The 27,245-nt window shown below is 39.7% G+C and overlaps 1 protein-coding gene across 2 annotated transcripts in view; it reads right to left on the bottom strand.

Annotated features, from left to right (window-relative positions):
* LOC125904965 (cell migration-inducing and hyaluronan-binding protein-like) overlaps nucleotides 1–27,245 on the bottom strand; it is a 430,780-nt gene that overhangs the window by 97,265 nt on the left and 306,270 nt on the right. The gene's annotated exons all lie outside the window — the stretch shown is intronic.

The following is a 27,245-nucleotide window of genomic DNA, read 5'->3' as shown; positions in this document are numbered from 1 at the left end:
TTTGTGTATTTGCTGTGTGTATGTGTGCATGTGTAAGTATATGGCTGAACAGTTGTTTCAGATAATTGCGATGGACAGAATGGGGAAGCTGAGTCAGAGTTTGTTGCGCTATTCTTTCTCTTTTTAAAGGAGAATGGGCAGGCAACATTTATAATTATGGTGAACAGACAGAGGCACTCGTAAACACATTGACGCATAACACATACACACATGTTGTAACTCATCTACTTTAAGAAAGAAAGAGAGAGAGGAATACCCTTGAGTTGACCAAAGTAAGAAAGCCAATCTCTTTTTCACCTCCCCTTTGACCCAGCCACCCCACAGTTAAACTTGCAGTATGATTACACTAACCTGCACTGCAAAATATTTGACTGTGACATTTTTAACTTTTAACTTTTTCCAGTAAATTCCTAGAACCTAGTTGCATTACTTTTACTACAACTTACTGTTTTATTTTCACAGTACATTACAGTAAAATTACAGCTGAATAATAAGACCTCACATATGCCAACAAGTTACTGTGATGGCTGTTGTAGAAATGCAGTGTCACTGTAAAAGCAATGCAACTCAATAGCCTGTAATTTACTGTAAAGTGAAATTTAAAATAGCATCGTCAACCACTGCAAATTGGCCGTGTCACCTTATTATCTTCAAAACAGTAACAAACCTATATAATATATAAAGGTTAAATTTCTACAAAAATCTATTTCATACATTTATTTTGCAATTCTGTATACACTATACAGGTAAAGCCAAACACTGCATTCATTTTTAAAGTTTGGTAGGCTAACCTTTTCCATAAAATTTTAAAAGCATGAACCTTAAAGGTATACTGTGCAGCAATTGTTGGTTCCTGTTTGTAAACAGTATCTCCAGCGAAAGTAAAACCCAGCCCTAAATTTACTCGCACTCGTTTTTTTTTTAGTATCCGCAATTTTTGTAGCTTCCTCTTGGATGAGTGCTGCCTACAGTTTGGCACATGGTCACCACCTCTTTATAGAATCCCAACCTCATCTGTGCATTGTGCCCAGGAACGTCCCAAACATATACACGTACTAAGAGAAACCTTGCTCAATTTCAATGTATCTGAGTATAATGACAATAAAGATCATTCATTCACCATTTTAATAATACATTTTATTTATTTTATTTTTATTTACACATTTTGCCATGTCCCCTATCATATCTCATGAACTGGTTGCCTTAGGGAGGCATCACTGTACTTGTGACAAGTGTTTGTGAGGTTGTGTGTGAATGCATGAACGACTACATGCATTGCTCGACAAACTGGGCATAGTGATAGTTATGACAGGACAGGATATCAAGCTCAGCTCACAGCTACATCAGCTGAACTCAAGCAACCCAATCAACTGATGGGGCAGCTGATTGAGGGAAGGAAGTCAGCTGATAGATCACATGATTCCTTTCTATGCAACCAATTGGTAAATCTCATTCAGGGTGTCTCCTCCCCAGCGCCTCCTTACATGTTTTGTCTGACTTATCAATGACATTTCTGTTTATCATTGATGCTTGCTCTGTTCTCACTAATAAGTATAATACTTTTAATATAGTGGATTGCAAAAATAACACATCACACATCAGGAGAGACCCCTCACTTCCCAGACACCTCCTGTTTTCCACCCTCCTCTAACTGTTGTTTGTAATTTTATGATGTATATATGACTATTAATATTTTTAAAAATATTTCCTTTTATAATAGATATATTTATGCTTCTAAATGCAGTGGATTGCTGACAGCCAAGTTTCATTATGTTTTAAAATGCAATGAAAATAAAGCATCTATCTATCTACATGGTTGCAGCTATTGTGAATTTGCACTTGCTTAAGGATGCTTTTCACACCCATAGTTCATTTGGTACAGAACAAGAAAAAATATTTACATAACAATTACAAGCGGCAATTGTGGGTTCAAGCCCTTTCTTGGCAAATAGCAGGAAGCAGCAACAGTGACTGGGTTTCAAGCTTTCGCAAAGCTGAGCAAAGTCACTTCAGCTTCATTTCAGGGAAAAAAACTGATACAGCATGGTATCGCAATATTTTGTGTGGTGATATTGTATTAATACAAGGACACAATGTATCTTTATTTTACTACATTATTAATTTTTGCAAATACACATTTTAATACAACTTTAGAATAATAAAATCAATTGCTTTTTGGTCCACCAGATGGTGCTGATGTTTTTTAACTGATGAGGTCAGCAGAAGTCTCACTCAGCAGCATTTGGCAGGAAGTTCATCAAAACAAACATGGAGGCACTGGAGAAAGGAATCAGAAATGTGCCGTTGGCGTTTAAGTCAAACATCTGGACTCATTTTGGATGTTTTAAAACAGAAGGAAAGGAGGACTTGGTTATAACACGTGATTTGCACGCAGTGTGATATGAGAATAAAATACTCTGGGAATACCACAAATATGAGGGACACAGCGATAGCCACTGACGGCCAAGCTAGAATTAAACCTACTCCGCCGAAAAAAAAATCAACCAACACTGGACACGCTTAGCTTCACAAAACTACCATCCACCTCTGAAAGAGCTAAGAAAATAACACAGTCCATCACCTCCTTCATGTGCAAAGATCTGCGTCCATACAGTTCTGCTGAAAAGGCTTTTGTTACATGCTAAAACACTGGAACCCAGGTATTAGTCTGTACCCAAGCTCTAAAGAGAAGATAAGTATAAAGCTGAGAAATCTTTGAGTACAGCAGGAAGGGTGGCATTAACTCGGACGCCTGGACATCAAGGTCAGTGGATTAATATGTGAGTATAAGGGTACATTATCTAACAGAGAACTGACTGCTGTCTCACGTTCTCTAAACTGTCTCCAAACTAGAGCAGTAGGCCTACACAAAAATCACACTGGAGCACACACTGCAGACCTCCTGCAAAATGCAGCACAAGAATGGCGGATTGTCATTGTAACAGAAAATGCTTTTAACATGGGTGTTGCCATCCAGTTAGCGGGATACCTGCATGTGAAGTGTTTCACTCACGCGCTTAATAGGACGACAGGTTGTGTGACTACATTTGTTTAGAGCATAGGACTGGGACATTTAAAAAAAACTCCAGTTCTCAACTTCCAATACCATCACATTCCCACTGGGCATCAGCAAGTTTGAAAGCTACAGTATTCTACATTTAGCATAGTGTAGTCTTCGCCCAAGAAAAGCAGGGATGAGAACAAGGGCAAAAAACAAAGAAAACAGTAAGATGAAGAATGGTGCAGAAATGAGCTCTGTTCCACGTGTCCTCCACTCCTACACATTCCCACTGTGCACAAGGCAAATTTGCTAGAAAAAAAAACAGTGTTGCCTGGGAAAAAAAGGGAAAGAAATACAAACAAAAACCCAAAATCTGAGAGACAGAAGATCACACTCCCACATGCTTCATCTTTTTCTCCTCCTACTCCCTCTATCAGCACAGCCAGGATTTCATAAGTACAAATGAACACTATCATTCCAGCTTGGATTTAAAACATCAACAGCAGAGGCTTAAAAGACATTTGAAGATCTACATTTACTGGAGTTTACTACTAGTGCCTAATTCCATCTATTCTACAAAACTGATTTGTGCTTTTGTGGGAAAGAACAACCAGTTTTGATCATTTTTTTAAACTCTCATGCACAAATTTATTTTTAGAGTTTTCTATTGCTCATAAATAGATTAATAATTTTTCATATGAGGAATGAGCAGGTGCTGTCACATATCATATAAGCTGCTGTGGCTCTACACCCAAAGGGGACAGTTTAGGGATCATGTGAGTGGATAATGCCAAAAGTTCCGCTTAATGTCTCTAATATGTAGTATTACCACCTCTGTTTGACACTGAACCCCCCCCCCAAACTGAATAAATAAATGCTATAAAATAAAAAAACTGATTTGAAAGAATATCATGTTTATATCGCGAGAGCAGTAATTTGAGGTAAACTGTTAATCATTTGTAAAAACTTGTTTAAAATGTTTATAGAAAGGATAGTCTCTGACTGTCAAAATGCCACAGCATTAGGTCTGTGTTAACACGTCAAATGGGCATTAAGATGACCACGTAATGCCCTGTTAACAAGTAACCTACATTTCTGACATCTCAAGACGTTCAATATTGCGGTGCAACCATTTCACTAGTTTCAGAGGGGAAACTGATGAAATAGCATTCGGTATACACTGTATTCACATATGTGTCCGCTAGTTGGCAGAATTAAATTAGAGTAGAGTATATTGGGCATAGTGTTTAGTCAGCTACTCTGAGTGTGTTACTGATTTGCCGTCATTCTTTCATATCATGTGAAATGAATGCCTAAAGTTATTGGTTTATATTACTTATATGACTGAGGTCTGCTGCTGAATTCAGCATCATGTTTCACTTGCTAGTCTGATTTAATAAGTCAGCAGTGATAAAACTGTATAAATTGTGTTATTAAGGCAGATGAGACGAGCAATAACTGGTACTCACTTTACATGGAGCTAAAATTAATACAGAGATATGTAAAATGTTTGCCTTAATGCCTGCTGGATGTTTACCGTAAGCTAGCGTAGGCTCTGTTAACTGTTAACAATATGCTAACCGTATAAGGCAAGCTAATCGTTAACACACTTGGTTAAAAAGGAGAACAGCAAATGCTTTGAGATGGCTATCAAAGATGGCAGAGGTATGCTCACATTATACTGTCTGACGACTAACAGGTGGCGTATTTCTCGTGTTTTATTCCCAAATCGCTCTAGAAAAGAGAATTAGCATATTGTTAGCGCACCATTCAATACCATTACCATAGGAAAACACCAGGTTCAGTGCTGGAAGTTGCGCCTATAGCCTAATTCACACAAGGTATCACAGGGGGCTCGGGATAAGGTGAATCTTATCCATCCCCTGCTTGGTTGCTTTTTTGTTTTCTCTTCTTTTATCCCTCCATGTACGTCTTCTCTTGTCTCTGTCTTTGCCATGATACCCGTACTGAGAATAACTAGCTAGCTCCTGTTTTTAAATCTTTATTTTGAATTGTCAACATATATAGCCTAGTATCGAAAGAAAACATTAGGGGCGCCCAGTAGCTTACCTGAGGCCTGTACTACAAAGCAGGATTTGGAGTAACTTCAAGGTTAACTCTAGGTTTTCAGTACTACGAAGCTGATTCTCTTTTTAGTGGGATAAATCACTGTGGCAACTTATGCTGAATAGCTAACCTGCTCTAGAGGGGAACTGCCCATTGGTCCGACAGCCCATTGGTTCAACATCCCATTGTTCCGACCATATTAAACCCATTGTTCCGAAGTCCGTTCCGAAATCATCATGATGCCCTGTGGTTAAGGCGTGGTTAGGTTTAGGCACAAAAACCACTTGGTTAGGGTCAGGAAAAGATCATGGTGTGGGTTAAAATGAAAAAGAAAGTGACAAACACATAAGCGGTGAGCCTGCTTCGCCTCAAGCCTTTCCCAGCTGACTGTTTCGCAATCGGAGACACATTTGGTACCCTTTCATCTTATGTCATATGAAGCAGCCTACTTCATTCATGGTTCTGATGATGTCTCTGGAAATTAACACCCCCGCCTCTTTGGCATGAACGTATTTGTGGCTAAATAGGAAAACCCAGAGTTGACTGAGCTAGTTGATAACCAGCTTTGCAGTACAGGTCATCTGGACGGCCAATGTAAGGGTTAGTCAGACCAGATAATAAAAAGATAACCTGGGTAAGTTAAACTGGACTTCGTAGTATAGGCTTTAGGTTAGTTGTTCAACATCAGTTACCACGGTGATTTATCCTGGCAAAAAGAGAATCAGCCTCGTAGAACTGAAAACCCACAGCTAACCCTGAAGTTACCTCGCAAAATCCAAATCCTGCTTCGTAGTACAGGATAAGATTATGTTAAGAGTATCAGATCAAAATCTGTCAACATCCTGACCTCTGGCCAATCAGGTCACTGAAGAATAAAGTCCAGAGTCTCAGGTAAAAAGACAGACCTCATCCATCATTAACTAAACTACTTTTTCCACCCTTTTCTGCAGAAACAGTCTGGCAATACTAATTAACACCCCTGCCTCCTTCACATGAATGCACTCATAGATGGAAAACCCAGAGTTGACTATACTAGTTGATAACCAGCTCTGTAGTACCCGTTATCCAGACAGCCAATGTTAGGGTTAGTCAAGCAAGATAAAATATATCCTCGGTAAATTGAACTGGCTTTGTAGTACAGGCCTCTGGAGAGAAGCAGTCTGGCTTTGCGATGTTTGGTAAATGTCAGGATAGAAACAGAATAATTTTACATTTGTCTCCACTGCTCCAGGCCATTTATGCACTCCACACCATTTATTTTCTACACTCAGCATCATTAGTGCCATTTAAAACTTTCAAAAGTTAAACATGTAAAAACTCAGGTCCAAGTTATTGGACTTTGGAACTGATAAATAGCCCTAGGCTGTCCGTCTCTGTGTCTCTCAGAGCCATCTCCCAGCTCTCAGCTGCCAACAACAAATACAACACAGCCTCTCTATTTGTGCATAACCTTAGGGGCTGGGGGAAAGACTCGATTAGCACTGCTTGTTCCGAAACGGGGCTGCAAAGTGGCATGCAGGCAGGGATTAATGAAATGGATTACAGTCAGGATTAGATTGACAGGAGCCTCAGGCTCACAAAAAAAAAAAAATTCCACTCTGGATGGCCAAACACTGTTCTGATGTCAGAGAACTGGGGAAAAACAGATAAGAAGGTGGGGAGCTATAATGGACTGATCCTCTGATCCAGCTGGGCAGGAGGGAAACACCAGCAGCTTAGGCAGAGATTTTAAAATAAATCCTGGACTCCAAAATCCACAGAAGATTGCAAACTTGACTTGACTTGTACATGAATCTGTGGGCATAAGCAACAGTTATGAGAGGACATGTCATGTCACGTTATTGCTGTTTTATAGCTGCTGCGGGCACTAAGGGGTTTTCCAAGAGCTAAAGACAACGGCCATTTGAATTATACAGGAGAACAGCGAGGACTGACAAGGCTGAATGAATGTGTGTGTGATGCAGCAGCTAAGAAAGAAAATAAGTGTCTGTAAATGTGTGTCCACACTAGCATGCGTGTCAGTGTGTTAATGTGTGTCAGCATGAATGAGCTCAGTCAGGAACACACAGTACTCCAGGTTGCAGGTTGAGACTTTCCCTTGGCCCCAAGTCAGACCAAACACCTTCCACTGACTCCCACACACTGCTCTGGGCTGTCTCAACCTGGCCTCTATGACACTGAGTGTTTATGTGCACACACACTCAGACTCAGCCTGAACTCTCATGGAAGGGTGTGATTTTAATCTGTTTGGGCAGATATAAATGCCATAGCTAAACAGGGATTTCATAACAAGTAGGCTATGCCAAAAGGAGAAAGTATCTCAGTATTCAATGAATAAAAATCATCTCTTCCTGAAAAATGTCAACATTTTGTCAGCGAAGATAGTGTTATGAAGCCAGTTAGAATTAAAAAGCCAAGGTGTGATACTTAAGATTGTGGCACCACACCGGTAAGGTAAGACAACACGTTTACATGTCGTTTTCTATATGCTCTCTGACATTTATCCTAATGATATGAGCCGGTCTTTGTGGAAAAAAAGCTTGTTTAGTGGACTAACTTTGCACTTGAAGTATGCCCGTTCACTTACATTTCAACAGGTCTGACGCTACTATGCGCCCCGGCTGTATCTAGGCTAACGGCTAACATGCTAACTATTATTTTTCGTCACTAGTCACTTGAAACAATTTTAGGATGATAGGAGACAGGTTGAAATAAACCGAAATTTCCCTTTAACACCAACACAACATATTCACTAAGATATACATTCACCTGCATCTCAACAGGATTTAAGCACAGGAACACTCAACGCCTAGCCTGAGTGTCAGACTGAAGCTCCCAGAACCTTCAATCTGACATATGATCTGAGATATAAGCTTTTTAATTAGAAAGACTCAAGAGTACACAGGAGGAGGTCACGTATGTGACGTCATAGCTTTCGCTCGCTTCCTGCAGCTTGGCCCCCCCACTGAAATTCCACTGTTCCACAAGCTTATATCTCAACAGTTTTACCACAAAGTATGACTTTCTTGACCTTAAAATTTATGTTTTAAATTCATTAATGACATATTTGGATTTCTTGTCACAACTCAAACGGGACCAAAACATAATATTTCTCTCCTCATTCACTGCCATTCATATTTTTTCTGATCTAAGGTCCCATGAGCTTCACCGGAAGGGGCGTGACTTCGGCACTCTATTGAAGGCGATTTACAACGGGGAGGGAATTTGATTTTTCCCTAACCAATCAGTAGAGACAGAGATATTGGATAAAGGAGATAGCCCACCGTAGGTTTATCCAATGTTAAGAAAACGGTGACTCTTCCTGTCTCCTAAGTGGGCGTGGTTAACTCTCCCTCCAATCAGAGCATGTTCTCCCTCAACACCGCCCCCGGTGGTGCAGGGGGGTGTTCCACTGATAGTTGTTGCAGTTAATTGCACTACACTGTTTTCTTTTACTTTTTTTCTCCTCTCTCCTTGACATCTTGCATGTTGTCTGGGCACAACAGTCCAAGCACAACAGTCCAAAATGGCGGCAGTGCCCCTAGTGGCTGTTGGCAAAAATTCAACGGAGCTTCGCCTCTTGGTACCCATGCTCTTTGGTTGAACAGAGGCTCTGTGGATGTCTGTGTATGCGGATCGAGAAGCAGGTGGAATGAAAATACATTCTTCCTATTATTGCAGCCTATTGTTGCACAAAGCTTGGGCATTTTTTATTTATTACTAGCGGTAAATAACTGTTTGTAAGCTAACTGTGATTCTACCGCCTGTTTATCAAGATCTCGCGAGAACTTGTTTTCTGAGACGGACAGGGCTCAAACAAAGTTAATTTTCTCTTGATCTGTGCGGATGAAAAATGCAGCTTTCGTGTCAGAATATTGGTAAGATGTGTGGCTTGTGGAAAACGAACCTAATATTTACTTTAGTGACTACAGGGCGAAAGAATTGACTATAAATTGTGATCACGTTCATTTTCCTAATTGATGACAATACATTCAGATCTGCCGCAAGTCTCCTGCGGGGGCGTGGCGCTGACGTCACTGAATCAGGAAGTGAGCTGAGTGGGGTATCTCGTTTTATCCTATACTGGAAACTGAACAGCTCTATCCTACAACATGACGCAGTGATTAAAACAGTCCAGTCTTTATTTGATTGTTTTTGGCATAAATCCTTATCAGAAAAGAAATTTTGTTGTAATTGGGAACTTTTTAAATTCGAATTATCTAAATTTTTGAGAACATATGGAAGTTTGATAGCCAAAGCTAAAAAAAGCTGAAGAAGAAAATATAATTACAGAAATAACATCATTATCACAAAAAACACCTGGTAATTTATCAGAAAATGAATTACAACATTTAATGAATCTGAAAAATAAATTAGATGACATTTACAAATTAAAGGCTGATAGGGCCTTTGTTAGAAGCAGGAGAAGATGGTTAGAGGAGGGGGAGCAGAACACTGCTTATTTTTTTCAACTTGAAAAATTTTATGCTAAACATAACACAATACAAAAATTAAATATTGATGGAGATATTACAGATGACCCTCAGAAAATAGCTAAATATTGTTCAGACTTTTATACCAAATTATATGAATCAAAGTATGATGAGGAATCTGCATGTCAATTTTTGAGATCCCTCACAGAAACTAAATCAATTGACCTTGATCTAAAAGACTTATGTGACAAACCAATAACACTACAGGAAGTTACATTTGCTATAGAACACCTTAAGCTTAATAAGTCTCCAGGTACTGATGGTATCACTTCAGAATTTTATAAGGCATTCTCTAAACAGCTTGCACCCTTCCTCCTTGGTGTCTTCTTAGAATGTATTAACAATGAATCTCTTTCTCCCACCCTAACCCAAGGCCTCATAACTTTAATTCCGAAACCAAAGAAAGATTTACTTCTTATTGACAATTGGCGTCCAATATGCCTACTAAATAATGATTACAAAATATTCGCATTGATATTTGCTAAAAGAATAAAAACGGCTCTAGATTTCATAATTGATGAGACTCAATCCGGCTTCATGAGAAACAGACATATTTCCAACAATATCAGATTAGTACTGGACTTAATTGATTATTCAGATTTGTGCCCTGATGAAAGTTTCATTCTTTTCGTAGATTTCTACAAGGCTTTTGACACAATAGAACATAAATTCATTTATCATGCCTTGGAAAAGTTTGGTTTTGGGTCATATTTTAGCAGTGCTGTCAAAACAATGTACACTAACGGAAACTGTTCAGTCAAGTTGCATACTGGTACTTCTCCTCGATTCTTCCTTAAACGTGGGGTCCAGCAGGGGATGTCCAATATCTCCTTATCTTTTTTAGCTTTGTACTCAGTTACTCACTGACTATATAAAGCTTAGTCCACTAAAAGGTATCTCAATTGCAGACAATGAAGTTATCATCAGCCAGCTGGCTGGTATCTGAGAGAGATCTTTTAAAAATCTGAAAGAGATCTTTTAAAAACAATGTCGTATCATCAGCCAGCTGATTGATTAATACTTTCTCTGTTGCCTCTGGTCTTTGCTTAAATATAAAGAAATGTAAACTTCTTGCTGTCAAATATTGTGACATCCCTTCTGTCTGTAATATACCTGTAAAAGACTCCGTTACTTACCTCGGTATCATTATCACCAAAGATAGAGGGGCCAGGTGCAACTTGAAATTTGATTTAATTATTGACAAAACACAAAAAAAACTGAACCAATGGTTGCAGCGAGATTTATCACTAAGAGGAAGAATTCTACTGGCTAAAGCTGAGGGAATATCCTGCCTTACATATGCTGCTCTATCCCTTGATGTAAACAAAAAGATTTCAAACGATATTGACAAAATGCTTTTTAACTTTATTTGGAGGAACAAAAATCACTATGTCAAAAAATCAGTAATAATGAACTCATATGATAAGGGTGGCCTTAACTTTTTAGACATTACACTTTAAATAATACATTCAAAATAAATTGGCTAAAACATTTCATTAAGAACCCATTTTCAATTTGGAACTTTATACCAAATTTTATTTTTTCTAAATTAGGAGGCCTAAATTTCCTTTTGTTTTGTAATTATAATATTGAAAAACTAACTAAAATTATTATCTATTGATCTAACCAAACATGAAATCGGTGAGATTTGTTTCTCCTCAAGACGCAATAATAATCGTCATTTACGTGCATTGTTTCAGAAAGATGTTGAATCAACTCCATATGTGGTTTCTTATTGGAACAACTTTGTTAATAATCTCGACTGGAAAAAGATTTGGACTTTACCAGCAAAATACTTGATTAATAATAAAATGAAAGAAGTATCATTTAAAGTAATTCATAGATTCTACCCATGTAAAGTTTTTCTTCAACATTTCAAAAAAGATATCGATACTAATTGTTGTTTTTGTGAAGGATCCCCTGAAGATGTTTTTCATTTATTTTGGAACTGCCCATTCTCTACCAAATTATGGAAGGATATTTGTAATTTGATTTGTATTTGTGTAGAACCACATTTCTCCTTTTGCTTTGAACATATATTGTTTGGCTTCATTGACTATCCATCTGTGAAAAAAAAACAATTTTTGTATTATTAACCTTATTATACTACTGGCTAAATGGTTTATTCATAAATGTCGATATACTAATCAGAAACCACTCTTTTGCATTTTTGAAAATGAAGTCAAGCAATATATTAGGACCATTAGACACTCCACAAATGCGAAAGCCATTAAAACTTTGGATTTATGTGCTCTTTTTAATGTATTTCTGTAATATGATATTCTGAATTTTTGCCACTGAATGCATGTCACCCCCTGGCATCTATGTTTGTTTGATTTGTGTTTTTCAATAAAGGAAAAAAAAAAAAAAAAAAAAAATCTTGCTTTATCCAATATCTCTGGTAGAGATCAACGACTCACCCAGAATCTGATGTCATTAGTATCCATGCCTCAGGGGTGCTGAAAACAAGAGAGCATTGCCCGTTTAAAATGTCTCTGTCGTCGTGCACGCCCAGCTGCATCGCCGTCAAATCCAGTTTAGCAGCTTCCTTAATTTGTTCCTCCATTAACACGAGTAGTGGCGAAATACCTCGATAGCATCGTTAATGTGGTCTGTAGCATATACGTAGACACCGCATCAAGTGGGTTTGCCCGCTGCTGCGATACGTCAACGTCGCCGCCATATTGGATGTGGCAAGGCTGCGCTGTAAACTAATAACTAAGTGAATGGACTTAACTTCATAAAGCGCCTTTCTACAAAGAAATTTACGTTAATGCCTCTCGTTTATTCATTCACACACGCACTAGAAACAGTTAGGCACCAAAAACAATGTATTTGATCTTCTCAGATGGCTAAGATAAGAACTTTATTGATCCCACACAGGAGTAATTCACCTTACATCAGCTATAGAGAACAAGGTAGTGCTGAAAAACAGTACACAGTATACATACATATATATATATATATATATATATACATATATATATATATATGTATGTATACTGTGTACTATATATATATATATATATATATATATATACAGTACAGGCCAAAAGTTTGGACACACCTTCTCATTCAATGCGTTTTCTTTATTTTCATGACTATTTACATTGTAGATTCTCACTGAAGGCATCAAAACTATGAATGAACACATGTGGAGTTATGTACTTAACAAAAAAGGTGAAATAACTGAAAACATGTTTTATATTCTAGTTTCTTCAAAATAGCCACCCTTTGCTCTGATTACTGCTTTGCACACTCTTGGCATTCTCTCCATGAGCTTCAAGAGGTAGTCACCTGAAATGGTTTTCCAACAGTCTTGAAGGAGTTCCCAGAGGTGTTTAGCACTTGTTGGCCCCTTTGCCTTCACTCTGCGGTCCAGCTCACCCCAAACCATCTCGATTGGGTTCAGGTCCGGTGACTGTGGAGGCCAGGTCATCTGCCGCAGCACTCCATCACTCTCCTTCTTGGTCAAATAGCCCTTACACAGCCTGGAGGTGTGTTTGGGGTCATTGTCCTGTTGAAAAATAAATGATCGTCCAACTAAACGCAAACCGGATGGGATGGCATGTCGCTGCAGGATGCTGTGGTAGCCATGCTGGTTCAGTGTGCCTTCAATTTTGAATAAATCCCCAACAGTGTCACCAGCAAAACACCCCCACACCATCACACCTCCTCCTCCATGCTTCACAGTGGGAACCAGGCATGTGGAATCCATCCGTTCACCTTTTCTGCGTCTCACAAAGACACGGCGGTTGGAACCAAAGATCTCAAATTTGGACTCATCAGACCAAAGCACAGATTTCCACTGGTCTAATGTCCATTCCTTGTGTTTCTTGGCCCAAACAAATCTCTTCTGCTTGTTGCCTCTCCTTAGCAGTGGTTTCCTAGCAGCTATTTGACCATGAAGGCCTGATTGGCGCAGTCTCCTCTTAACAGTTGTTCTAGAGATGGGTCTGCTGCTAGAACTCTGTGTGGCATTCATCTGGTCTCTGATCTGAGCTGCTGTTAACTTGCGATTTCTGAGGCTGGTGACTCGGATGAACTTATCCTCAGAAGCAGAGGTGACTCTTGGTCTTCCTTTCCTGGGTCGGTCCTCATGTGTGCCAGTTTCGTTGTAGCGCTTGATGGTTTTTGCGACTCCACTTGGGGACACATTTAAAGTTTTGCAATTTTCCGGACTGACTGACCTTCATTTCTTAAAGTAATGATGGCCACTCGTTTTTCTTTAGTTAGCTGATTGGTTCTTGCCATAACATGAATTTTAACAGTTGTCCAATAGGGCTGTCGGCTGTGTATTAACCTGACTTCTGCACAACACAACTGATGGTCCCAACCCCATTGATAAAGCAAGAAATTCCACTAATTAACCCTGATAAGGCACACCCGTGAAGTGGAAACCATTTCAGGTGACTACCTCTTGAAGCTCATGGAGAGAATGCCAAGAGTGTGCAAAGCAGTAATCAGAGCAAAGGGTGGCTATTTTGAAGAAACTAGAATATAAAACATGTTCTCAGTTATTTCACCTTTTTTTGTTAAGTACATAACTCCACATGTGTTCATTCATAGTTTTGATGCCTTCAGTGAGAATCTACAATGTAAATAGTCATGAAAATAAAGAAAACGCATTGAATGAGAGGGTGTGTCCAAACTTTTGGCCTGTACTGTATATGTATATATGTATATATATATATATATATATATATATAGATATAGATATAGATATAGATATATATACTGTAGCGTCAGCCAGGACGTGTGGAAAGGATGACGCAATTATTCGGAAAACCACCGTTTATTACTGAACAGTACAGGTTACTGTTGGCTGTACCCACACCAAAACAACCAACAAACAAGAACTTAGCTGTAACTCCAGCTGTGCACTCCTGCTCTCTCCTCCAGCTCGCTCCTACACGCACCAGCACGCACACTCACACAGCCTCCATCCCGGTCACACTTGCCCCTCGCCCCCCTACTCATTCAATCCCAAACATGCCATTAACTCACAGAACACTGACATTATAACAGAACATTTATTGCAGGGGCGCTACACACACACACACACACACACACACACACACATATACGTTTATATATATACATATACATACATATAAGCTTACATATCGTGTATATATATATATATATATACATATATATATATATATACATATATATACTGTATATATATATATATATACCTTGTTCTCTATAGCTGATGTAAGGTGAATTACTCCTGTGTGGGATCAATAAAGTTCTTGTCTTAGCCATCTGAGAAGATCAAATACATTGTTTTTGGTGCCTAACTGTTTCCCAAGTATATTAGTGAAGTCAGAGGAATACCAGTGGTGATATTCCACACACAAAGAATAGCCTATATATCTATATCTATAGATATATCTATAGATATAGATAGGCCTATATATTCTTTGTGTGTGGAATATATGCTGACAATGACGGATAAATGATCACGCCCAGAGCCGCCAGTGTCAACAACATTTTGTAGAGAGGGGAATAAGTGCTGTCCCATTCCTATTTGTAGCATCCGGAGCCCTTTCAGACTCTCACACTCAATCACTTACAGCTAGGGTTGCCACCTTGGATTTGTGAAAAAAAGGGACACTTGACCAAATGTTTGAGGCGGAGGGCTTGGCCATTATTACCAGTTCAGACTGACCAATGAACATGAAATTCGGACATAGGAGACCAGATTTGCCATCATTCCATGTCCTTCTATGTACTGTATTTTATATTAATTTTTATATCAATGAAAAAAACAAATCAGTGTTACTAAATTCTTACATTTTTACATGTATCTCAGCATAGCGAGTTGGAAGTTGTAATATTCTGCCATATATGAAGAGGGGAGACTCTCTGGAATCTGGCAATATAAGAACCATGATGCTGGGACATTCTGTCACTTCACAGCTGTCCAAAACATGTGGTTTGTGCCAGGCGGACATGTTTGCCAGTATTTTTTCATTATTGCAAGAAATTCCATTGACTCATTCACAAGTCAAAAATGTGTTTTATCTGAAAGAAACATGCAATATTTACATCTAAGATCATAGAAAAATAGTCAACCAAGTGCAATGATGTCCTCCAAGATAATATTTGCCACTTTGATTGCAGTAAAAAAAATAAAAAAAAAAATTGGGTATTGGTGGGGGGGGCACGTGTCCCCCTCAATGTATATGGTGACTACGGCCCTGTCAGGCATGCATAATTAGGCTGCAGTTGTCTGGGTGCGCAAAGGTGAAGTAGCTGGTCTTGTCATACAAAGTTTGATGGAGTGTCAGCTGCACAATATGGAGATATTTGCATCTTGAAAGCCGGACTACAAATGTGGATAGACAGGGAGAAACACACGTAAGCCTAAGACGTGGTAGGATACCATATTCCTCACTATATGAAGTGACTGATAACAAGATCTGTGTAATGGATTGTAAAGAAATTCATCAGGATTTTATTTGGTAGACAATTGATCTGTATTTATAGCATGATGGGATGACAGCACAATGATATATGTGGTATCATTGGAAAGCTCTGCTCCTGCGCTTTCATGTGATATGCGTGGCATTTCTGTGCGAGCCTGCATTCGCGAATAATCCATCCAGGAGTAATGTGTGTGCAGAGCTGTATGAAAGCTCTGTTATACATAATTTTAGTATAACTTTATCATTTTTTTCGCTGTGAAAACATTCGGAAAGCTACGATTCCGCTGTTTCACGTGATATGCGTGGTTTCTCGCTATGACGCACGGTCGCGGAGAAAAACCATAGAGAACAGGTGTGAATTTGGACGCACTATGCGTCGTTCTGGATGGACTCCTTGGCCTGCTGCTGCTGCATTTTCCCCAAAAAACGGGACAAATTGTGTCCCGGGAGAGATTTTTTTTTCCCGGGACAGCTGATGAAAAAAGAGAACAATTCTGGGAAAAACGGGATGGGTGGCAACTCTACTTTCAGCTGACGTCAGTTAAATCAGTGAGGGTTCAGGGCTTGAGTCTTTAGGGGCTGGATTGGAATTGGGCCTATGTCTATGGTCTGTAGGATCTGTAGTGGTCGCCATTGTTGCTATCCTCACCTGTTACCCACCGGTGCACAGCTTGACATCAGCGTGACACTGATTGGCTAATTGCTAGACCCGCCCCCACCCCTGGCATTCATTGGTCCTTCCATCGTTTGGACGCGATAAATCGCAAATTCACTGCAGTATGCCAGACCAGGGGTGCGTCCCAAGTCTCTTATTTTTATAGTGCTACTGCTAGCTCCTCACTTGAACCGGAAGTCGTTCGAGGTCCGCCATCTTCTAGGCCGTCCCAAGTCTCTTATTTGTGCAGCGAGGAGCTAGCGCTAGGAGCTAGCAGCAAGCTTTAAGCAGCTACGAGCTAGGATGGTCGAGAGGTTCCTAACAGGAAGTCTTTTTCAGCTTGAGGCCATGACGTATAAATACCCGCCCCCTACACCTGGCTCATTTGAACGAGATGGTGGAGAAACAGCGCAAGTGTACCCGTTACATGCATTCTCTGCAATGAAACGCTGTAATTCACATGCCTACGTGACTACAAAGAGTAACGTTAATGATATTTCGTGCAAGACTGTCATGTTGTAATTAAGTTTATTTCATTCACAATCCGTTGCGTTGTTCAGCGGACTGTTGGTGATGTGTGGCTGTTAAATGTGGAGCTGCTCATGTCCAGAACCACACGTGCTGATATAATACTACACACACACACACACACACACACACACACAAAAACACATTTGCCCATCATTACTTGTCCTGCATGTCATGTGAGTGGAATAATGTTTAATAGCTTGTTGGTAATATTAATATTAATAAATATTAATATTAATATTATTACTTTCATGGTGTTGTAAGCTACTGTCATTACTGTCTGTCCTGCGTCTCTCTCTGTCTCTCTCTTTCTTTCTCATTGTGTCATGCGGATTACTGTTAATTTATCATGTTGATCTGTTCTGTACGACATCTATTGCACGTCTGTCCGTCCTGGAAGAGGAATCCCTCCTCAGTTGCTCTTCCTGAGGTTTCTACCGTTTTTTCCCCGTTAAAGGGTTTTTTGGGGAGTTTTTCCTTATCAGCTGTGAGGGTCCTAAGGACAGAGGGATGTCGTATGCTGTAAAGCCCTGTGAGGCAAATTGTGATTTGTGATATTGGGCTTTATAAATAAAATTGATTGATTGAGGCAGACTGACAGGTCTGATATGTCTTATTCACTCAGCAGCTGACTTGTTGAATGATGGTGAGTGGATTTAATAATAGTGATAATAATGATGATAATGATAATGATAATGATGCTCATCACAGTGACAGTGGCAGGGCTACAGACCGTTCTTTAATTGCCACAAACTTCGGCAAATGACTCAATAACAATGGCAATACATGCAAACCTGTGTGACCAAAGTCATCACGGTGTGTGTGTGTGTGTGTGTGTGTGGGGGGGGGGGGGCGCTTTGATCAGCAAATATAATTTTGATCAGCAAATATAATGTGACTTGGGATGTAGATATGCAGCAGATCCAGCTCTGCCGCCGTCATCAGAAATGGACGTCGCTTCACGTGACGCTACAGTGGAAAGGACGTCTCATGTCTCTTAAACCGACAATGCTAGCTCATCGCTCCTAGCGCTAGCTCCTCACATTTTTTCCTAGGTGGGAGGGGCTAAACAGCTAGCAAAGTCAGCTAGCAGTAGCACTAGCAGTAATTTAAGAGACTTGGGACGGACCCCAGAGATACAAGCCTACTCAGTTGAGTGGGCGGGGTCTATGGTCTGGAACCAAGGGCCTGTATCACAAAGCAGGATTAATGTCTTAGCGAGGTAACTTCAGGGTTAACCCTGGGTTTTCGGTCTCACGAAGCCGGTTCAGTTCTTATTGGGGTAGATCACCATGGTAACTTACTCTGAACGGCTATCCTGCTCCGGAGCAGGGTAAGTTCAGGGTTGAATCTCATCCTATAAAAAGCACCACCCACTGGCCAATCAGCTGTTCGGAAAAAAATGACTCCACTGACAGAAATGACGATGACGGGACGGGAAGTTTAATTAATTTGATTGATTTTGATTTGAAAGTTTATTTTGAACATTAAAAAGGAAAAAGAAAGCAACAACAACAGACAATGAAAAGATTGTTCAAAAAGGAGTGGAAAGAAGCTGAAATTTCATCCCACCCCTTCATAAGAAAGAAACTGATCATTTGCGGACACTTAATAGCACCATTAATTAGTGCCAACATTTTTTTTTTGTTGTTGTAGGAAATGATCCCTGTTAAAGATAATGGGCCTAACTGACAGCTTTGCTGCTGGAAATGTGGAAAGTAGCCTATCATGTCTACACTTCATGGTGTTTGAGGGATTTTCCTTTTTGTTTTTTAAAGAGGGAGACTAGGTATATTTCTGCACAGCTGTTAATTTCTAACACAGCTCAATATCAGGATGATTGTATTCAGACTATCAATTTGGTGTTGATATGATTTAATTGTGGCGTCAGCTTTAAGCTTTATTGTAGCATATATAACGTTATGACAAAGAAGACCAATTTATCAGATGCAATGATGTTAGACGATAATTGTAATACACGCAATTCATCTGCGCAGCATTGATTTCATGGGATTCAAGGGTGTGATCAGTTTCAGATGTACAGGTACAGGTACTGTAGCTACTTGAACCAGTGATGAGTAATTTAACCTACACATCATTTTATTTGCTACCTTGTTTTGTCTTGATTTTCCCTCTCTCCTCCTCTATTTCTTCTTTCCTTACCCGTTTTTTTTTCTTCTTTATTATGTGATTGCATTGATGTTTTGACAGGGGAATTTCTTTGATAAGCTTTTAGTGGCGTCTAACCTCTCCGGCACTTTTCTTTTTTTAATCTTGTAAATGTTATACTGTCTGTTTTTAACATTATGTGCAAATAAACTAATTTAAACTAAAACTAAACATTATTCATCCCATTAGGCGTTGCCATGCATGTTTCCTCCTCCTGCAGCTGCCACGGTGTTGGCCTTTTCTGTAATGTTGCTTTTCTCCTCCTCATATTTTAGTAGAATTAATCTCTGATCCTCACGAGAAATACTTTTTTTCCCTCACATACGGCGCTCTGTGAGGACGCTCAGTGACGCTGCGCTTCTCTCATGATTGTGATTGGTCCGCTGCGTGCGCGTTCACAGCTCTTGATAAAGCAACCCTGGGTTGAGTTACCGAGTTGATATCCAGTGCATGATACCGATTATCCTGATTGTCATTGTTAGGGTAAGTCAACCCAGGATAGGTCTGGGTAACCCAGGAAAGGTTGATCTCGCTTTGTGATACAGGCCCCTGGCTACTCAACGCCAACAGCACAATAACTAAGGGACAATGGGAAATGAACCCTGAGAAGGTGATGTGCAGAAGGGTCCTGCATATGATCAGAGCTGCACCCAGCAAAGGTCTGTTATTTACAGCAGTGGTCTTCTATTCAGAAATAACAGACAATAGAATAGATTTTAAAGGTGCTGATAGCCTACGCTCAGTTGAAGCCAAATAAGTGATAGGATTAAGCCACATGAATGGTACAGCAGTGGTACTGGCAGTACTACTGTAACTGACCGGCTCCTTTAACTGTCACTGCATGAGCTAGCCAAGCATTAGCTTATCACCTGTTGAGAAGTTGACGTGTCTAGTTCCAGCAGCAGGCAGCAACCTCAGCAGCAGAATTCTCAGAATTTCTCAGAATTTTAAAATGACTAATTCATTTTAAAATACACAACCATTAATTTAGCAGACATAACCATATACTATGCATAATGTGTCACATGTTGACCCAAGCAAGCCTATATGTCTAAAAAAATATACAGTAAAGTCACTTTGTCAGACAACCCTGTTCAGAAGAACAGATAAAGAAAATAGGTTGCTAGTCAAGAATGTTTCAGCGCAAAGGATGGTGCTGTGCTGAAGTAACAACCAGATTTGTGGTATTACTGCAATGCCAAATAGTGCCACAAGGTGGTGCCTTCTTTTTGTTTTGCTGTGATAAACTTCAGTTGAGAGCAGGGGCGTTGCCAGGTATGGGCTTCCGGGGCTTTAGCCCCAAACATTTTTTCCCCAGCCCTGAACATCAAAAAGCCCCTCACACTGAATTTTATATGTTTTCTCCAGGCAACGATCATGCAGAGGAGCATCCGTTATTTTTTTAAGCCCAAAGTCCCACAACCTGCCCCTTCTCCTGACTCCAGCAGGGAGGGAAGCGATGGAAGAGGTACAGTATAGTTGGTAAAACAGATTATATCCATCCTTGTATAGATGATAGGCTATTTGTTAATGAAAACTAATATTTTAATTGTCACATTGCCCACATTGTCCCACATTACACTGACAGGCAGATGGAGACAGATGATTGACAGCAGTGGTGCTGAACAGGTCAAAAGGGCACTGTCTCAGTCAGTGCCACATCTTTATACACACAAACATAAACATAATAGACACAGCAGTCTACAGCACTGTATCAGGCATATTACAATACAAAGTCCATCTGCAACACTGCAGGCAGTGACACAGACAGGTGCCGAGATGCAGTAAACATGGAGTAAAACAAGACATTAATCTAACATTCTGACTGACTTCTTCAGAACCAAAATGTATATATTTTTTCTCTTACCAGTTGTTGTCCCTGCTCTGTCTGCTGGTTTAGTTTAGTCCATGTGTGCATTTAATGATCCTCCACAGAACAAATAATTCAAACAGTTAATGAACTATGCACATATCATTGTCCCTTTTTAAAACTTCATCCTTCTCTCCTTCATGGTGGCAAACCTGCCAACCACATTGTCCTTGTCAGTATTTATGTCCCGCTCCACACACAGCAAAGTGAGGTTTGACAGTCTGGCCTCATCCATGCACAAGAGCAAAGAGCTCTTAATGAGCCTCAGATGGCTGAAACTTGGTTCAGTACTGGCAGTGCTGATAGGAATGGACCGCTACATTAAAAATAATTCAAACAGCAAACCCGAGCAGATCAGCACAAGGGTTATGTACATTTACATTGTAGCCTACTAATGTCTGCGCCCCAGAATTCCAATGATGCATGGCGTTGAAGAGAGTAGTTTTTTAAATTAGGTGTTCAGTTTGCCATTTTTCTTAAATACAAATGTTACTCTATGATTTATGGTGGGGTTTTTTTATGTGTATGCTTAGAACATAGTGGATTTTGTTAGTAATTGTCATGCCTGTGCTGGTTTACAATTACAAATATGAGTGAGTATGCAAGGACTGTCTCCCGCGCAGTGATGTCATAGTATGTCGAGGTCCCCCCTTGTTGGGACCAGTTGTTGAATACTGACAGTGACCAGCATTGACAATAATAAAGAGGAAGCCCATCAGGGGGCCTCTTTTTCTGTGTCACTGCTGCTAATATTAGAAATGCTTTGCAGCATCAGCCTCCAATACATTTTTTTTTGGTCTCTGACCTTATCTGCTCCAGCTTTTCATTTTTTAGCTCCTCTATCCATCTAGTTTGCATTTACATTCCACTTACTCTGTCTCTGTTAATTTTATTTATTTTCTGCTTGACCTCTCCTGCTTGACTTTTGACATTACATGACGGACTCAACCACTTGATGAGGTGGAGGGAGGCGACAATAGCCGGTACTACTGGACCTACCCTACAGTACAGGTAGTCTACTGAAAATGTAGAGACCGTGTAATCCCTAATGAGATGAAGTGTTCCAACATCAAGTGGGCAGGTCTTTTGTTCTCTACATGCCCACAAGGTTGGCCAGCCCATTTGAATTCCCCAATGGCCAGTCCGAGCCTGTTGTCAAACTGGCAATGCCTGTGGTGGCTGGTGGTTAAAGCAAGTGTTTCTGTTTCAGAAAGTGGGTTTAATGAAAACTCCGAGTTTGTTAACCCTGAGATAAAGGAAACTCGGGTTTTCAGTCCCACAAAGAGGTAACTTAAAGTCTGAGTGAACCCTAACCTGCTCCCTGGCAGGTTTTCTTTGAGTTATTTGCTCTGTAAGTCAGACTTTCTTTTTAAGACTCAAATGAAACGTGTCAAATCATACATTTGGTGCATCTTTTGACACTTAAAATTGATCAAACTGTGCCACCTACCTCTGCTATTTAAGAATATTCAAAAAGTATTACAGCTAAAAACAAATATTGAGCTAAATTGAAACGAGAAAGGAATACTGGCAGAAAATTACTGGTCATGTAAATTCACAAGTTAATATATTTAGCGTATTTAACCATTCTGCTTATTTCTCACGTGACAGCAGCACATTCTACAGCTCTGACACTTTAAACTGGATGCAGCAGATTTAAATGATACACTCAAAATCTGCATTTACATATAGGTACATGGAAATCAATCTAGTTTTTGTGCAAATCAAAGTGAAATGAATTTCATTATTTTAATATTAACTGTCTGGGATAAATACCAACAGACTAATCCATTTTCTAATCAGTATTTTATTTGCTGTCATATACCAGCAGTGTAAAATTGACTTTAGCGTATCAGGACTGGGCATAAAAACATAATCTAAATTACTAACATTATGGTATGATTTAAAGGAATGATGCAGCATTTCATATGCAAGTAAATGTCCTTCTGATGAATAACATAGTGAACTATCAATGTATAACTCTAGGTTGTATTAAGTAGCCTAGTTCATAAAGGCAAGGCCAACCTTGAAAATAAAATAAAACAATATTCTTCCTCAGATTTTCTGCATCACTGATATACTGAAGGTTCCAGCAATTTTTTTTTTTAAATGGTTAACTGGACCTACACTTGTATAGCCCCTTTGTAGTCTTCTGACCACTCAAAACACTTTTATACGACAGTGTCACATTCATACACATTGGTGGCTGAGGCTACCATACAGGGTGCCACCTGCCACTCGGTTTAAACACACTCCCATGCTCAGTATACGTTTACATGCACAGTTAAGTCAAGCTAAGGCTTTAGCTCAAGTAGGACATATATTGCACTACTGTCCTTGTCCCACTATACAGGCAAGGGAGCAGAATCAATTTATCGACCAAAGTATGTCCGACTCCGCTACAAGGTCAAACATGGAATGCCAACAGGTCACCATATGTCATAAGCCTGTTGTAATGTAAGCCTACGTAGAACTCCACAAAAACATTTCCAGCTGTGTGTGTGTGTGTGTGTGTGTGTGTGTGTAAGGGAGTGTGAGATGAGAGCAGAGTTGGTTAAGGGTTACTTTAAAAGTAATCCAATTACTTTACTGTGTTACTTTTTTGAAAAGTAACCAGTTACTTTACTGTGTTACTCCCTGAGAAAAGTAACTCAAGTACTTTTAAAGTACTTTTGAGTATTCTACATTTCCTATTGGGCAATGGACCACAGAAAGAAAAAAAAACAATCAATATGCCAAACAAGTTAATGTTAATGTAGGCTAAAGTGGTGGGAGTAGTAGGCTACTCAAATTATGTAGAATGGACCATTTTAGATTCATACTTGATTATTATTGAGGTACTAATGTGTTAGCCACTTTGATGTTGCAGCTGCTACAAGTGGAGTTCATTTTAACAACTTAAAATACTGCATTATATAGTTTAATACATTGACTGTATATAAAGATGGACAACATGACAGCTCCCCAAAAGTTAAGCCCAAACATCTCGATAGCCCCCTGGTGGCTGGATGCAGTACAGGTCATAAAACCCGCTCCCTCCATGTTAGTGGATGGGACATGGGCCAAACAAAAAACTCACAAAATCAAAATAAAAACAAACAAATAAAATTTTCCTTTAGATATTTTCTGTCATTTTAGGTTGTTTTCATCATGCTGCTTTATGTTCAAGTGTTTGTTTTTCTGACGAGTCTGGTTTTAATTAGTAATTTAATGCTTTAAAATGGGGATTTTACAACATGTTTGACAACTGTGTGAGCCAATCAGTGGGTTGCATTCAGTGATGCTGTTCAGTTTGGTTGGATGGGTGTATAAGCATGAAACTCTGATTGCAGCTGCGCAGACTCTGGCTCTGAGTGACGTCACCAAAGCAAGATGGCAGCGACTGTATTCGGGATATTTTAGCTTCACCTCTGTACAGTAGGGGTAAGTGAAAATGTGTCATCCCTCTTTATATACAGTCCATGGTTTTATCTATAGGGAAGCATCATCATTATTTAGTTGATTATACTTTGTATTATTGATCTGAGTCTTTAAATTAACTAAAGCAGACAAACAGAGTAAAAAAGGCAATATTTCCCTCTCAGGTGTAAAGGAGTATAAGCATAAAGTAGCATAAAATACTCAGGTACAAGTACCTACAGACTGTACTGAAATACAGTGTGTGGGTAACTGTACCCATTTACATTCCACCACTGTTAACATGAATACATTTTACTAATTTTTCCAACGTTATAGTCAATACACTTGTAATGATAGCAGTTGTTAAGAATTCTGCACGTGCCATTCAACTTTCTTTAGTGACCTAGACATCATGCATGTATGTATGTGTATGTATTTTTTCATGTATGTATGCATGCATGCATCCATGCATTTATGTATGTATGTGTATGTATGTATGTATGCATGGATGCATGGATGTCTGTATGTATACATCAGTGGTGGCTGCTGGTCTTTCAAACAGGGGAAGCTCACTTTCAGTTTACATCATAAAATTTGTCATATTGTATTGAGGCAGTAACTTATAAAAGGAACATTTAATTGAAGCCATTTTTCAACCACACGCATGCCATAGAACCACAGCAAAACACAGCTCAAAGATTTTCAGATGGGTTTGACCACCTGAACTGTGTCTACACCACTAGAACTGATTTTCTCTAAAAATAAGTTTCCCTGAAAGGAGCAGCACCTTAACACTGGCCCAGGTAACAAACAGCAACATTCTCTGAACATTCTCAAATATTACTGAAACACACATTTATTTATATATAAATTGTGCCTTCCGCTCCTTTTGCAGAAAATAGTCTGTGACCCTGTCATACCAACTGGCTGTCTTTTCCAAGAACTTGACCAGTTTCCTCTTGATAGCCAGCAGAGCGAGGCTACTTAAACGATCTTGGCCCATTGTGTTGCGGGTGTAAGACTTGACCCTTTTTAGGCAGGAGAAGCTTCTTTCTACATCAGCTGATGTAGCGCTAATTGTTGCCACTAAAGACAACAGCCTGTAAACCTGAGGCATTGCACTGTCCAACTCCATGTCTTTAAAAAAAAAAAAAAAAATTACACAGTTTGCCTCTAGTGCCCTGCAGGTCACGATTTGCATATAGGACTTGAAGTTCAGATCTCAGTCTCCCTGAATCAAAGAAATGGCCATACATTTTCATGGCACTTTTGAATGCTTCCTCTGGAACCACCTGTTTCATTTCATCAAACTTCCCTGGATTGGCTAATTCAAGGAAACACAAGCTTTCTAAGTTTGAGAAACACTGAGGAATCTGCTCCATGAGATTGTCAAGAATGGCCATGTACAGATTTCTGTAGTTCTCCTGAGGGTCATATGATTGTGATCGGCAACGCTTTCTCATGGGCTCATCTTGAGGGTCTGCTGTGAGATCTGCTGCTTTTGCATAAACAGCTTGGTAAGCCTGCTCTGAACTTTTTTGTTTGGCAAAAGCAAGGAGAGACTTAATTCTTTTCTTGCAGAAAAGGACATCCATAGCCCTCTGCTGGACAATGTCATAGACAACATCTGTTTCTGAGACAACTTGGTTATATGTGTGCAAAAGGAACACAAACTGAAAGTCTTCCAGTTTCATAATGAAGCCTTTGGCACAATCTGTCTCTCTTGATCCATGCTCTTGTCTGCAACGATCCTATCAAAAATCTCCAGCAGGGCATCGTAGTTGCTCACTACGCGTGATGTAAAGTTCCATCTAGTAGGAGCATTTCTGGGCAGCTTTGAACACCCAGCGGACTCAAGAAAAGACATTCTCTTTGTGGAGAAAAAAATGTGGCAAACCCAGAGAGAGATGCAAAACATTTTCTCTTGACTATACACTCTACACTCTACTTTTGACTGAGACAAGCATTTAGCCCCCTAGGACAAAACTAGATTCAGCCTGTGTGCAAAGCAATGCACAAACATGGCACTGGGGGCTATTTCTTTAACCTTGGCCTGCAGACCATTGAGAGATGAAGCCATGACGGCAGCCCCATCATAGGTTTATGCCACAAGTTTCTCTTTGAAAGTTGAAGCCCTGCATGTTGTGATTTAAAACCTCAAATACAGATTGAGCATCTTGCCACTGGGTTAACTAGCAGGCTTGCAGCTTTGTAATTCAACGAACAAACGACCTAACTAACAACACTAAACAGGGTACAAACTCAATAACGCCACGTTTATGTCTTTATTTACAGTGTGTTGTGTGTGTACTGTACAAAAAGTGAAAATGAGCTATATCGCTTATTTTTACTTTTTTTTAAGATTATTTTTTTTGGGCGTTTTGCCTTTAATATACAGGACAGTGTGAAACAGGGAGACAGAGAGAGTGGGGGGAAAGACATGCAGCAAAGGGTTGCAAGCCGGAGTCGAACTCGCGACCGCTGCAGTGAGGCATCACCTCTATACATAGGGCGCCGGCACTATCCACTAAGCTACTGACGCCTCAGCTATATTGCTTATTGAAATAAGGAACTCCGGACGGAACTCTGTCAGAAGACTCCACTCGCAAATATCCGCATGAGACTG

The sequence above is a fragment of the Epinephelus fuscoguttatus genome, linkage group LG2 (assembly GCF_011397635.1).
Source record: "Epinephelus fuscoguttatus linkage group LG2, E.fuscoguttatus.final_Chr_v1".
Lineage (NCBI taxonomy): Eukaryota > Metazoa > Chordata > Actinopteri > Perciformes > Serranidae > Epinephelus > Epinephelus fuscoguttatus.
Note: the sequence above shows the minus strand (reverse complement) of the source record. Positions and strands in the feature narration are given on the sequence as shown.